Source organism: Cupressus sempervirens, chromosome 7 (assembly GCF_028749045.1).
Source record: "Cupressus sempervirens isolate cs-2001-9-10 chromosome 7, ASM2874904v1, whole genome shotgun sequence".
Classification (NCBI taxonomy): domain Eukaryota; kingdom Viridiplantae; phylum Streptophyta; class Pinopsida; order Cupressales; family Cupressaceae; genus Cupressus; species Cupressus sempervirens.
Window position 1 is genome coordinate 136691076 of NC_143124.1, and position 17306 is coordinate 136708381.

Consider the following 17306-nt stretch of genomic DNA (forward strand, 5'->3'; position numbering starts at 1 on the left):
TGTAGATGAGGAGTAAGGTGTTGAGCAAGAAGCACCCAAGGCTAAGACAAAGAAAAGAAAAGCTCAAAAATAGCTGGCTGGACAACCTAAAGGGAAGAAGAAAGCTACAAAGCCAAGCCCAACCAAGCCAACTACAAGGGTAGATACCAGGGCTACAACTCAAGTGACAAAAGAACATGAGAAGAAAAAAGCTAGAGGACAAGGAGGGCCTACAGAGTAGAAGAGAATAAATGATGTTTCACCTCTTGAATCAGATGAAGAAAAGACAAAGTCTGATGAAAATCAATTCAGATTGGTAAGTCATTTTATCCAATCAAAATTGGAAAACATTTGTAATAACATTAGAGACAATGCTGATTTAACTAGCTTGAAGACCATTGATTTCAATAAGTTGTCAAAGGAACAACAAAACATAGTGGAAGAGTCCATCTATACTATGATAGCTAAGTTCAAGACCACCCCACTTGAACTAGACAATTTAATGCCTAAGGAGCTAAGCTCATTAGTTGAGAATAAATGACATTATTGTCTCAAAATGGAGAAAGAAATAAGGGAGTCTAAACTAGCTCATGTGATGCTAGACCTAACTAAAGGTCAAATAACTAAGGCTAGCAAAAAGTATGGGAGCAAATTTGCACCCAAATATAGAGCCTTTAGAATTTTGCAGAACCAAATAGAAGATGCTATGCAAAAGTCCACACAAATGTGGAAACTAATATATGGATTGACAATAGTCAAAGAAGGGTAGGAAGATCCATTTGAAGGAAGGAATGATGAAGAAGAGGAGGAAAATGAGAAAGAGGAAGAGGTAGAGAAAGAAAAAGAAGAAGAAACAGTGGAGAAGACACATGGTGAAGAGGCAATAGCTAAAGAGCAACAACTATAACAAAGTGTCCAAGATACCCAACTACCACCACCAAGTCCTCCACATACAACACCTACAAAAATAGTAATTGTAAAGAATTTTCTTGACACATAAGGTCAAAACATCAATCTTTTAACTATAGAGGATCTCAAAAGGATCCTTCACCAAGCTACATTGCAATCACAGTTATGTACAAACCCAATTTTGGTGAGTGTGGATGAGTTACAAAAGGCTATAGTAGAAATCACTAGGGAGAAGATGAATAAAAAAGAACCACCTTCACAACCTCCCATATCTATAGTAGATCAACCTAAAGAGCAAGAAGCATAAGACACAATTGGTAAGGTACAATTGCTAAGGTTGATTCTATAGTAAAAGTGACAACAACTGCCGAGGAGCGGGTAAAGGAACAAACAAGACAAGATGTTCCTATTGCATAAAGCAAAGGTCCACCTCCTCAAATTATAATTATTGATCAAGGTAGTAGAGAAGAGGAGAAAGAAGAGGAGAAAACCCCTAAGGAGTAGGAGGCAATACAAATATTAGTGAAGTTGCCTACTTCAGGGACTCCCACCAAGAAGTTGACCGCTGATGCAATATCATTGCAGATTTCAGCACCAGCCTCAAGCTCCACCAAGATTGCAAGGGTACTTCACTATGGAGACCCTACACTTGATGAAGAAATAGTCATACCTAGTTATGAATCCAGAACTATGAACCTAGCATAGATAAATGAAGTGCAAAAGGCACTAGTGAGAAGGAAAAAACAAGAGATACTTAGAAATGAGTATAGACAAAAGCAAGCATTGGTGGAAATCAAAGATATATTTCTTGATGCATTAAGCTTGCAAGTACCTGATGAAACTCAACCCATCATGGTGAAATTGTCCAATATTGTGGACCAGGTATAAAATGAAGACCTTGAAAGAAATGTTAAGTTATTAGAATGGTCAGAAAAGAAGTTTTAGATGAAAGTCAATGAAAAGATATCTAGTGAACTATCACTTTCACAAGTTGAATTGGCTAAGAAGATTGAAAAGGTGAAATTAGTACTTGGGAATGTATTCTCATTGTACACCAAGTTGTGTGACTCATCATACTTCACAGAAGAATCTAGCCAAAGGATACTGAGCTTGGAATGAAATCTCAAGATCTCTAGCACATAGCTACCTAAAGATCCAGCTCAGAGTGAGAAGCATTTTGTAACTATGCTTCACATATAGAAGGAGTTAGCTATATGGACAGTAGAAGAGGCAAATATTAAGACCAAACTAATGAAGATTCAATCCTCCACCACTCCACATCTAGAAGTACTACATAAAGAACAGGCCTATGCAAAAATTATTTTGAAGAAAGACCCAAATCTTTCTACACTAGAAAGCCTTGTACATCTTGCAACAGAGACAACCATTCAACACAAATCACTAAAAATATCATTAAACAATTGGGATGCTTCTCTAAAGATGATCATGGAGGTAAATATTTTTGGCTAAATATTCTATTCATCCTTAGGACCCTTTGACATAAGTGTCAAAAAGGGGGAGACATAGTGTGTAAATAGAAAGGGGGAGATATAATGTTTTAAGGTAGATGTGAATAAGAATGGGAGATAATATATTCTCTGATGAAAGTAATAAAGAATATCTAAAGGGGATATATTCAAATTCACATTTTAAAGAAATAATAAGAGAATAAAGCCAAAAGGATGCAACAAATGCAAGAAGATGTCAAAGAGGAACATATTTAGAGTACAAGTAGAAACAGGGTACATAGAAATAGAGGCAAAAGAATGATAAGGAAGACAAGGAAAAGAGTATCAGATACATCAGCATGAGAAAAATTCAAAACAAGAATTCTAGATACAAGATTGACACATTAGCTCAGGTGGAGTTACAAGATTTTAAGGTATACAAAATTTTGAACAAGTTTTTGAAAGTCTTGTACATATGCCAAACAAAATGTGTAGTATACTCATAGAGATCAGATTCATAATGTTTAGTTAAGTGTTTTTGTCACTCATGTCAAAGGGGGGGATTGTTAGTCTTAGATTAGTTTTGATAATTGAGTGTTAATACACTTAAAAAATTCTCAAGGTGATGCCGAGTATAATATAGAAGCCAAGTGAACTTCAAATGCCAAACAAACTTTAGGTGCCAAGTGAAGTTCAAGTGCCAAGTGATAAGTGATGCCGAGTCACTATAGGTATCGAGAAGAGTATAGATGCTGAGAAAAATAGAATTACTATAGGAGCCAAGTGAAATAGAATTCCTATATGTACAGAGCATCAACAAGAAGTAAGTGTTGAGTAACATAGAATTGGCATATGAGTTTGTATCTTCACAAACTCAGATGTAAATCATTTTTGGAGCCGACATAGGATGAATCTCGAAGGATCTTGAAGATAAGATTGAATCTTTTGCATTACTATGTAATCAAAATGCAACCAATAAAAAAAATGGAGAAAGCATGCAACCAATAGGAAAAGTGCAAGAAATGAGCAGGAAATGAAGATTTACTATTGATCATAGATTCATACCTAACCCTAAGTCTTTGAAATCTTTAAAAGGAGGAAAAAGGCCCATTATAAAAGAGAGGATGCATGAGAGAGAAGTGTATGGGTGAATTATAGTAAAGTGCAGAAGGGTGAAAAGACTTAAGTAAAGAATAGAGCAGCATTGCAGAGTCTAGTTGATCAAAAATAGAGTATCAAAACTTTGAAGAGTGACATATCAAATCAAGCAAGGATCAGAGTAGATAGAGCTGAACAAGGATCTGGAATCAACAATTGAGGACTGCATGTCATCAGGTCAAAATATTCTAATACTCTCTAGCAATTGTATTAAAATTGAAAAATCATATGGACTTAGGTTGGCCTAGTAGCAATTTGTAAATCCTTTAATAGGGCGACATTCCAAGTGAATGTACTAAAGTCCTTTAACTAGGCCTCCTTTTAGCAGGGTAGTTAAATCCTTTAACTAGGTCACTTTTAATAGGGTGCAAAGTCTTTAATAGGATAAGCCTTTCACAGGGTAGACCATTGGAAGTGGTCAAACTTTGTAACCTTGAACAATTACACATTGCTACAATGATATTTTGTGGGTGTCATTCCCACCATAGTTTTACCTTCTCATTTTCGAGGCTTTCTGGGTTACCAAATTTGTGTGTTATCTATTTTCATGCATGTCTTTTACTTTCATGTTTATTAGATGAATTAGATGCATGTGGATGATATTAATTAAAAGGATTTGAAAAGGTTAAAATTAGTTACTTCTGATTCACCCCCCTCTCAGAAGTAAATCTTCCCACTTGTTAATTCCAACTTCATTTTCAAATTCTAAAAAATAATACCATTTTTATGTCATTGAAGGTGAATAGTTATACTTTTATTAGCCTTTTGAAGGTGAATAGTAATACCGAAGAGACTAAAATGTTATCCCAGAGAATTTAGTAGGATGCCCTACTACAAGAAACTACAAATTGTGCATTTGTTTGATACCATGCATATTGGAAAGAATGTAATAGAGACACTATGCAAAATTTTGGATGGAAGGCATGACAAAGAAAATTTTTCCAAAACTTTTAGTGACATTCATGATTCCATCATGCAATGAAAAATATCATCGAATTAAATAGCAATGGAGACCGAATTGATGCAAGTTCCCTTCGTTGGTTATTATGGAGCATAAATTAATGCCATAAAAGAAGTCATACAAAAAATGAGATTTCCTACAAAATTTGCTACAAATATAAGAAATCCCATGTCAAATAAAAGTGAATTTGGTTAAGAGATGAAAGCACATGATTGGCATACCTTCATTAAGGTAAGTTATGGTCTTTTTTATTTACAATATATTTTTGAAATTGCATTCAATTTTCATTGTATTACATTAGAAAATAATGAAATGATCAGTTGACAATTGTTGCAGTATGTGCTACCCCTATCGCTCCCAAACAAGTGATATATGATTTTGGAAAATACATGAGTTAAGTAGTGATATTTGTTCAATATATCAAACAAGTAATATATTGTAAAGTCTTGTATTTATATGTTTTTGTGTCTTGAATCCCTTATAGGTGGTTTTCATCTAAAGAAATCCATAAAGAAGATATAAAATATTGGAAGACAAGAATTTGTATACTAATGTGTGAAATAAAAAAGTATTTACCTTAAACTTTTTTCAATGCACAAGAAAACTACCTCATACACCAAGTTGAGGAGATTGAATTGTGTGGACCTATATAGCCTAGGTCAATATAGATGGTTGAGAGACATTTGAAATTTTTGAAGGGTTTGGTTTGACAAAGAGCACATCTTGAGTGTTCTGTGATTGAGGGATATATGGCATACCAGATGGTGTATGTTACTCAATATCTTCCTAATCTTGTAGCAAAGACCCATATAGATTGTATTTGGGATATCGATTCTATTAAAAAATTTGAAGGGGAGTACTTGGTGGGGAAAGGTAGATTTAGGAAAGTGAAAGGTAATAAATTATGAGATGTTATTGTAGTTAATTAATTCTTAATCTTTAAAATAAATCTATTCTAAGTCATCTATTTATTTTTGTACATTTTCTAAAGAGTGGGATGAAATACATTTGTTTATTGTAAACAATCAAGATTGGATGATTGTATGGATTAAATGATGTCAAAATTATGGTTATGGATTAAAATAGGAATCCATGTCTTCATTGGTTAAACAAGCTCATTTTAATGGAGATCCCAATGTTACACAAAAGGAAATAGATTTAGTATATGGTTTAAGAGATCTCTAGGTACTTATAAGTGTGTTAATCAATTGTATGTTTTTGAACTTGCGATGGAATAATTTATACATGTTTGACATTATTGTAGGTGAAACACCAAAATAGTATGCTCTGTAATGGTTATAAATTTCACATCAAAGATTTAGATAACACAAAGAGAACTTGTGATTCTGAGATAAGTGTAATCTTTCAGGTGATCAATATTTCATCTAGAAATGACTTACATCCTTAACAATCTCAAAATCAATACTATGGCATTTTGGTTGATATACTTGACTATGACTTTAATTCCTTCAAATTAGTTCTCTTTGTCATCAAATGGTATGAACTACAACTCAATCAAAATGATCCTGATAGAACTATTATTGAGCATGGGAATGAATTTCTAATGAGTAATACAAGGTTGTTTGAGCCAGTTGGGGATGAGTCCTATGTTCTTCCTGTAAGGACCCTCCTCATATGTACTTATCAAAAATGAATCCTCTATTAAAACCATTATAGGAGATTGAATCAGATATGAAGTAATGTTTATGTTGTGAATGTCCTAATGAAATTGAGAGCAGTTGATACATCCATGTTTTAATACCCAGTGATTCGAGAACTACTACATTATCTTGATTGTTTAAACACTAAATTGCACTAATGATGATACGAGGTGTTTTCACCTGATGATGATGATGTTGATTATGGTACCTCGGTGATTAGGTTATATGCATTCAAATAGTTTAGTATTCCTTATTGGTGATGTTTATGATGTTTGAGTATACACATGCCTAATGATGATTATTATAGTATTTTAATCTAAATTAATGAATAAGTTATGCTATATTGATTATGCAATTACTGATGATTAAATGTGAGTAAAAATAAAATAAATAGTTATTTATATGAAAGATTGATGGTTTTATTTATGTGATTATCCAAATAAGTTTTGAATATATGTATGTGATCCTTCTCTAGCTACTGATGTGTAAAATGGGTGTGCAGGATTTTTTAGCGAGAGAATCTAATAGAGAATCATAACTGAACCCTATGTATCATTTGTGGAAACTAGGGTCGAGTCTAATAAAAGATGCAAACCCCATTATTCATATTTTATTTGTATCATGAATTGAATGAATGTATCATTCTATAATCAATAAGTGTTAATATTTTGTAACAGTGATTTTATAGTGTCACTTGACACTCGTGACTTGTATATACATTTTAGCATGATAGTTAGGATTAATCAAGTAACCTAAATATCCAAGTTGGACTAGGTTAGTGACCTTTTTACTAATCGATTAGTAGTCAAGATTAATCTACCCTAATTAGGATTAGTGATTAATTTATATTCTTTTTTAGGGTCTTAGGAAGTCCAAAATTTTTAAGCATTTTATCAAGTCATTAAATAGTCCTAGAGGTTGAAAATCTTGAGAACTAAGTACCTAGGGGGTATATCTATGGGTTGGGGGTGTTTTCCACCCCTCTGGCCCCTTTTATTGACTTTTATGGTCACCCAAATATCCTATTTTTTCTCTATTACGAAAATTGAATGTTTCTGCATGAGTTAGATAAGTTAAACCCCACCTTGAGGTTAGCCTTATGACAAGTTGAGTTAGAAGACTCTAGAACCTTTAGGCAAGTGGGGGAGTTATTGCATTTTGGAGGTGATTGAGTTAATATCCTATTTAGAGGCAAATTTGAGAGAGGAAGAGTGTTCACCCAACCTCCAGTTTTAGAGAGCAATTTAGGATTGAAGGAGAAGGAGAAGGAAGGGAATTGTTCAGTTGTCATAACCTTATTGTGAAGGTAAGAATCCCTTAAGCTCATTTTTTTCATGCTGTGTTCATGCTTAAGTAGTTTTCTTGCATATGTATGTTTGTATGTTTGTTGAATATGTTTGGGAGGGATTGAAATAAGTTTTTTCTTAAATATTTTTTCTTACTATTTTGCTTTGATCTTTGAAGGGATTGTATGAGTTGTATTGGCATTACTCACCCTCAGATAGGGAAGAAGTGGTCATGTACGAGAGGAGGTCTTTAGTTGGACTCCAACAGTATAGAGTCTCTCCTTATGATGAGGAGAGGGAGAGAGTAGGGTGTTATGAGCCCTACTCCTCAGCACAAACTATATTTTGAGTTTTGGAATTTAGGAAATGAAAGAATAGAAGTTCCTTTGATTATAGCCCCAAAAGAGCACCTATTATGGTGTTGTGGCCAACATCTCCTATTAGAAAAATCCACCTTCTCCCTAGTCTGGTTCAATGACAAACTTGTACAAATCTGGATGGGGGTGAACGTTTGAATTTGTCTTCATGTTAAAGATTGGTTGTCTCTCGGTCAATTTTTGTTCTCTCCATGATCATCTTGATGTGTTGCAGACTTCATAATGGGTTCCCTGTTGTGGACCCAAGAAGGAAATTTAGAAATGTTATTGAGATTCAAATATGTTGGGAGATTTCTCCTCGAGATAGTAATCCTGCATAAAAAAATGTTATTTTTAAACTTATTATGGAAATAGCTACGATGTTAGGTTTTATTCTTGTTCTTTCCTGACAAAGCCTTTCAATTAGGTGGTTCAATAAAAAAAATGAGTAGTATTCTTCCATATGATTTTTTTCATGTAATTTAGTTACATGTATGTGTGTATCAACAAATGGATAAAATGATGTTTCACCTTCCTATGACATTCTTATATTTTGAAATCATATTCATTTGAGTGAGGTTAATTAGATAACATGGTGATATATATAAAGTTATGCAAATTAAATTTAAAATATGTTAAGAAAATTCGCATTTGATTGGTACTCAAATTTCGTAATTATACATGAGTATGAGGAAGTTAAGTAATTCTATTTGAACATTTATGTATTACATTTAATCCTATTATCACTTTTTTTTTAAAAATACAACCCCTTTGTTTAATTAAGTATTTGGTCAATCCAATGCAAAAAAAAAAAAATTCCTTTCTTGAAAATCTCATTGCATTTAAATTTAACACTTGAAAAAAAAAAAAAAAAGACTCTTAAAAAAAATTGTTCATCCTTCGAGCAAAATAGTTTTGTCTTTTATATGGGGAATGGATTAATCCCCTCCCTTGAACAGAGCATAAAATAAAGATTCTTTTAAAAATCTTTATTTAGATTTAATTTAGATTATAAAAAAAAATTTAAAAATAAAGAAATACATAAAACCAAATATCTACTATCCTACTCTATCCTAAGTCTCACCCACAAAACATTTTATAATAACTACTACTGCATCTCATGACACTCTTACCTAAGCTAACCACCCACATTTATTTCACTCCTTACCCCTTGCTTTAAAATTATGCATTCTCTTACATGCATTTGAATAAAGGGTTGAGAATATGATTTAAATTTGGATGGCATAAAGCCTTTAAAACAACTAGTCACCTCCCCATCCTTTGATGTGATTGGTTGGGGAAGTATGGATTGACTTCTTTTTTTTTTAACATGCCCTTACTTCCATGCTTGGCATACATCTTCATGGGGGACAAGGACAACAACATGGGAAAGTGGTCAGGCCCACTTGGGTGACATGACATGCTTGGGAGGTGTGGAAAAGTGGTTAGGTGGGGGTAGTTAGAAATAAGGAGTAAAATATTAGACGAAGTTAGTAAGGGTTATGATAGTTGTTAAATGTGTAGAATAGGTTAGTAATTAGAATTTAGTTAGTGTATTTTTTTTTTTTTTTAATAATTTAGTTAAAGTTTAGATGTTTTATTAGATTTTAAGTAGTGTTAGTTAATAATTAGTTTTTTTAGTTGGTGTTAAGTTATTTTATTAGTATGTGTTAGTGTTAGAATTATATTTGGATTTGGGTTAGTAAGTTAAAAATTAATTGTTATTTGTTAGATGTTAAAATTTGTTAGTTCTTTTAATTACTTGGTATTAATATTTTAGTTAGTTAGTACAGTTAATTATTGATAAATGTTAGTATTTTAGTATAGTTTTAGGTAGTTAAATTTAGTTTAGAATTCTTTTTAATAGAATATGTTGATGTTATTTAAATGTTTAAAAAGCTTAAAATTTTGAAATGTTTTAGATATGTTGTTTTAGATTAATATTATATTTTAAAGTTTTAAATTAAATATTTAAATTATTTTATTAGATTATATTAAAGTTCTAAGATAGGTTTGTATATTAGATGTTAGTATTAGTGTAGTCAGTTATTTGTTGTAATTTTAATATTGTGATTAATAAGATTCAAATTTTTTAATTTGTTGCTAAATGGATTTTAAAATGTCTTTGATTAGTATTTTGTTTAGTTAGTATTATATTGGTAAAGTTGATTTCATTTTAAATTAGTTTTAGTTGTAATTGATGTTTATTAGTAGGATTAGTGTATGGAAGAATTGTGTTTGGAATATTAAAAAGTAAATAAAATAATATATTATTTTTAAATTAAATTCAATTTAATTAAAGTATATATTATTTATCAAGTAATATTTAATTAGTATTGGTAATATTTAAGTTGGTGGACATTAGTCTTATTAATATTAATGCATAGTGAAATTTAAGATTAACTTTAAAAGGATTTGTTAGTTAGCAAGATAGCTAGTGGGAGATGTTAGATTGGGGTTTAATATAAAAAATGAATAAATGTCAAAATCGCTTAAATAAAGAATGTGTTTGTAGTGCCTGTCCTTGGTTCACATTTTGTTATCGTTGCTGAACTCTTTTAGAACTAGTTTTATGTTGTTGGTTAGCAACATTCTTTTGAGATTATCAGATATTGTGCTATGGATTCAGTTTACTATGTGATGAGATTATTTAGACTCTACATTTCATGTATGTATGATGATTATTTTTAGTGTTCACAATTATTGATGATGATTATCACATTGTTTTCAATTATTAATGATGATTAGTAAGATGATTTATTATCATATGTGTTTTCTTATGGATACTTACCCCATACTTGCATGTGTATGGTGTGCGTGTTTTCCTTGCGTGTTTGCTTCTGTATGGCATGTCTGATGTGGTTAAAGAAGGGAGTCGTAGTCACCTACTAGTCGGGATCTACACGATGCACCACTTCCTACCATTATCTGTTTAGTTTAGTATATATTGTGTTTGTACATGCATGATTTTTATGTAGGTTGCAGGTACTAGGTATCGACTTTCCTGAATTGCCAGGATGAGCGTACCCTATCACATTATCTCAATGATAAGAGAGGGGAGATAAATTCTCAAGTCCAAATCTCAACCCTTTGAGCCATTTGTCCTAATTGGAAAATTAGGACAAGTATCTGAGTTGAATACCCACCGAATGTGTCAGATGACATATTTTGTGATTTTTAACCCTTTAGATTTATTTTGTATGATTTGTTCTATGATGGGTTTTCATATTTTATCTTGGAGGTCTATGGTGAATTTTCCATTAATTAAGTCTTAATAAATAGATTTAATTAATAAATTATTTATTTGAGAAAATTAATAAAATATCATGATCTTTGATATTTTGATTGTAATTAATTAAATGTGAATTATTGGGGAAAATGAATTAAATAAAAGAAAACTAGAAATTAAAATTAATAATAATTATAAAATAGTAATAAAGTAATAAATAAAATAATAATAATAAAGGTTATAAAAATTAAAATGAAAGTTATAAAATTTAAATAGAAATTATTTAAAAAGTAAATTGGAGTTATAAGCTTGCATGGGAATTAACATGTGTCAACAACACGGGGGTTAGTGCATCAATTAAGCACAAGGTGTCTACAACCCTATGACTTATCAAAAAGGTTGGAAAAGACCCATGCTTAGTTGGTGACACTTTTCAGCGGTTTCAAGAAGTAATCCAAAGGTTTTTTGAGAGCTCTTGATATTCAGGCATTCATAGAAGCTTAAATAAAAAGCTTAATGAGAGCTACAAGCTAAAAAAAAAAAAAAGCTTCAAAGATTACATGCATGGGAGAAGATTCATATGCTCATATATTTTTTACTTGCTTCTATGCTCCTTCTAGCACTTTTAATCACTTGGAAGATTCGATCGGCTTGGATTATTGGAAGAATTGCGAATGATGGAGAAGGAAGGGATTTTCTATGTGTAATGCCCCACCAAGGGATCCAAAGAATTAACTTAGAATTTCACTAAGTTTGGTAACATTTTTTCTTTACATGAAAGTAAATACCAGACATAACTTATTCACAATAACGGAAGCAATAGCAATGTCCATCTGAAAAGTAAACATAACATACATAACAGATTACATTCTTTAAGATCCCTTAATGTTGAATTACATACATGAATCCATCTAGTACAACAACCACATGAAATAATAATGATAAGTCCAATGTTCATACATTACATTTCCAAACGCTCAATCATCCGCTGTATGTGTCACAGGGTATGAAGGCTTAAAAGAATATACATATGTGAAATAAGGTACATCATCCTATTCTAATCCATGATACATCAAAGACAATCACATTGTACATCATCATAGAAGACATATACATCCATCATAAAGATCAAACAAAATAAACTAAGTGCACGGTTCCTCCCAACCGTTAATAGCATCATTAGACCATCGTGGGCCCTAGCCATCCCTCCGTGCGTAACATCCCAAATCATCGAAGGGATCATCAGTATTAACATAGTAGGAATGTCACTCCTAACATATACAAGATCATATGTAGAAAGTAATCTAACATGAAAATATAAGCATAAGATAACATCATTTAACATATGCTTATTATCAATGAAAGGATACATATCCACCATCACGAAGGACGCATCAGCCACGATGTCTCGATGAATCTCAAATGATAGGAGTGAAAAATACACTACCACCCAACTATGTGGTACCTAAGTGGTCCACTCCAACCATGCTGAGGAGATAATATCAAGTCCCAAACAGGCTATTTATAACACATAGCACAAATCTCTATAGTCCAGGAATCCTAAAAGTATACTAACTCAAAGGTTCCAATCATGAAACTGACATCTACTTCCCAGAGGCACACAATGACATGTAGGAACCTACTATGCAAGCGAGAAAGTGTCATCGCAATTATCACGTACAAGTTACCCTGACAGTTAGCTAAATTCCATGGGTCCATACTGATTTCATGTGGCCACTAGTATCCTCTCATACTGACGAGGCATACTACGAAATGCAAGGTCGCAACCATGCATCTCACTACTCCCATCCTAGCTTGTACAAGCACTCAAGGCATGGGCAAGAACAAAACACTTATCTTTTTAGGTTCATTTTGTTAGTATTAGGTGTGAATGTTATCACTTATTAATCCAACTTACAATGAGTTACCCTGGTAGCCTCTTAGGGCCCCGACCCCCATTGCAAGTCACTTCCCGTCACTACATGCAGATATCCTACCCTAATGCTTATGGACTCATAAATCTCAAAATCACAAGAGATAATCCATAAAATCATCAAATATGCATAAAAGCATCAAATCTCCATGAGCAAACATCCATAAAAAAACACATGAACACAACAACTCTCTATTGGCAACTGAAGTATCACTGATAATCAAAGTATCCAATGGTTCTCAATAACCAAAATATATATCTCAATCATACTTATCGAAGACTCCAGAAATGGTTGGGTCAAACATCTCATCATCAAGAATAAATCCACATCTCAGTCCCATCATGTTGACTAGAAAATAATCAAGGATAACTGATCGATAACTCAAAAATGATTAGCTCAAGTGTCTCATACACATACATCTCAGTTTTACACATGAAGACTAATGAACAAATACAAATAGTAAATATAAACATTTCATAGAACATACAATCACATTACCATGGTTGAGCTTATAAAGATCGAGACCAAATAAGATCAACATGCCAACACATCTCATAACCCCCGAGCCTCTGGTAACAACCTAGGACTGGTCAACACTAGTTAACCCAAAATCCAAAACAAGAAGCATATAGAATACACGATGCAAACACATGTTTTTGGTTTTGCTAAGTTTTCAAATTTGAATTTAGAAGTCTCAATTTACGTATTCTCAAATTATATTAAGTGGAGAAATTTCATGTTTTTCCTAACCCATGTATTTGTTTGATAGATAAAAGTTTCTCCTCAAAACTACTAGACTCCATTTGCTAATTGTACTAATAATATTTTGTCTATATAAACGTTGTTTGAAAAAGATCCCTATCACCAAACCAATAAGACTCATTGTAGATTTTAACATAAATAATCTCCAAATTTTTAACATTATCATCTTCATTAAACAACTTTAAAATTGTTTAATATGTATTAAATATTATTCAATATACATTATAAAAATTCTACTATATTAAAATCTCTTTTCTTTTAATTTTCTCTCATTTAAAAATCTATTTACTTAGATTGACTAATAATTAATTACACTTCTTCTACTATTAATTAATCTTAATTAAATTTGATTTAATTAGATTAGATAATAAACCATATAAAACTAATGCATATTAATAAGATTCTAATAAGAGAAGATTGCAATAATATCTTTAATCCATTCCATGCTTTGGTATATTATTTTTTTCTTGTGAAGTTTTAGCATAAAGAACTCTTGATTATAGGAAATGGAGAAATATCTGTCCTTGAATAAAATAGTCTCAGTACGACGGTCATATCTCCTTAATGAACCATTAGATCGGGCTGAAATTGAAATATGTTGGAGAGGGCCAAGTCGCGCCAATTCTGACTAGAGCGATCGAATAAATTCGATCACAATAAACAGTTATGAATGACTGAGTTCGGGTCTATCCAAGGGGCAGCGACAGGGCAGTTTGTGATGAATTAAAAATTTTCTCTTAAAATAATTGCTCTCTAAATTTAACCATAAAAGGGTTTATTCATACGCATCTAAAAATATAATTGATAGAAAGATTACATCTAATCATTCAAATTTTCACCATAAAATTTCTATTTTAATTCTAAATCTTGTATTTCTAATTTAATATAAATTCGAACCCAAATTCGGTTCATATCTAATTATTTCTCCTTAATTGGATCTAGGTTTTTTCTATTGTTTTCTTCTCAACCAAATAACATATCTAGATTCTAATTTCAAATTACAGATTCAATCATAGAGAAGTTTTAGACACATATATCAGACACGATGAAGATACGAATGCATGATGCGAAAATAGCATAAGTAAAATTACAAGAATTTACCCGAATTTTGATGCTAATTCGCTCTTCCTCAAAAAACCCGCAGAGCAAGCTCCCTTCTTCAGAGTTCTTGAGTCCTCCAATGCTCCAATCGCTCTCCACCCTCTCCCTAAGCTTCTATGAATGCCCTGAATACAAAGAGCTCTCAAGAAACTTTTGGAATGCTTCTTGAAACTGCTGAAAGGTGTCACCAACTAAGCATGGGTCTTTTCCAATTCTTTTTGATGAGTCATAGAATTGTAGACACCTTGTGCTTAATTGATGCACTAACCCCTTGTTGTTGACACATGTTAATTCCCATGCAAGCTTATAACTCAAATAATTTTTATTTAAATTTTATAACTTTTATTTTAATCTTTTATAACTTTTATTATTATTATTTTATTTATTACTTTATTATTATTTTATAATTATTATTAATTTTAATTTCTAGTTTTCTTTTATTTAATTCCCTTTTTTCAATAATTCACATTACAATCAAAATATCAAAGATCATGATATTTTATTAATCTTCTCAAATAAATAATTTATTAATTAAATCTATTTGTTAAGACTTAATTAATGGAAAATTCACCATAGACCTCCAAGATAAAATATGAAAATCCATCATAGAACAAATCATACAAAATAAATCTAAAGGGTTAAAAATCACGAAATATGTCATCCGACACATTCGGTGGGTATTCAACTTTGATACTTGTCCTAACTCACTAGGACAAATGGTTTTTTAGGTTTGGGATTTGGACTTGAGAATTTATCTCCCTTCTCTTATCATTGAGATAGTATGATAAGGTACACTCATCCTGACAATTCAGGGAAGTCGATACCCGGTACCTGCAACCTGTAGAAAAATCATGCATGTACATACAATATATAATGCTAAGCTAAACAAACAATGGCAGGAAGTGGTGCATCATGTAGATCTCGACTAAGTAGGTGACTATGACTCCCTTCCTTAACCACATCAGAAACGCCATAAAATAAGAAAACACGCACACCATACACATGCAAGTATAGGGTAAGTAACCATAATAAAACACATGATATAATAAACTATCTAACTAATCATCATTAATAACTGAAAACGATGTAATGATCATCATACATACATGAAATGTAAAGTCTAACTGATCTCATCATATATCAACTGAATCCTTATTATAATATTTGATAGTTTCAAAACAACACCACTAAACCATCAACATAAAACTAGTCTACATAGTTTGATAACAATAAGTATAGAAAAGATGTGAATGAGGGTAGACACTACACTATGGACTTCTGAGGCATGACAAATTAGCATCAGTGTCCAGGTGCACTCGTGATATTCTCATATTCCCTTTGCACTCTTTCGCTTTCTGTCTTCATCATATCTATTTTATGTGTCTGAATACTCTCTGTATTTGAAATTGGAATCTAGATATTTTATTTGGATGAGAAGAAAATAATAATAAAATCCTAGATCCAATTAAGGAGAAATAATTAAATCTTAATCGAGTTTGGGTTCGAATTTATATTGTGAAATTAGATAGACAAGATTTGAAATTAAAATAGAAATTCTAAGTTTAAAATTCGTATGATTAGATGTAATCTTTCTATCAAATTATATTTTTATATGTGTATGGACAAACCTATTAGATGGATGAATGGGTAAATTTAGAGAACAATTACATTTTAAGAGGAAATTCTTAATTCATCACAAATTGTCCTATCGCTGCCCATTGGATAGACCCGAACTCAGTTATTCATAACTTTTTATCGTGATCGAATTTATTCGATTGCTCCAGTCAGAATCGGCGCAACTTGGCCCTCTCCAACATATTTACATTTCAGCCTGATCCAACAGTTCATTAGGGAGATATGACCGTCGTACTGAGACTATTTTATTCAAGTACAGATATTTTTTCATTTCCCATAACCAAGAGTTCTTTATGCTTAAACTTCATAAAAATAATATATCAAAGCATGGAATGAATTAAAGATATTATTGCAATCTTCTCTTATTAGAATCTTATTAATATGGATTAGTTTTATATGATTTATTATCTAATATAATTAAATCAAATTTAATTAAGATTAGTTAATAGTAGAAGAAGTGTAATTAATTATTAGTCAATCTAAGTAAATGAATTTTTAAATGAGAGAAAATTAAAAGAAAAGAGATTTTAATATAGTTTATATAGCGGACTTTTTATAATGTATATTAAATACTATTTAATATATATTAAATAATTTAGAGATGGTAATTTTATATTACGAAACTTTAATGATAATGAATTAAGATTTAATTGACATGGAGTCATTGTTATAACATTGTTATAATTTGAATTACTATGATATTATTAATACGTTATATATTATTAACTAAATTATTGATATATCTTAATGGTATTAAGAGTTAACTAATGAAGCTTATGTAAAGTTCTCTAGATTGATTAATAATAGTTTTGATGAGTTTATTATTTATTAATGTTTGTTGAGACTAACAAACTATTAATAAATAATAGTGTAAATAGTTTAAATAG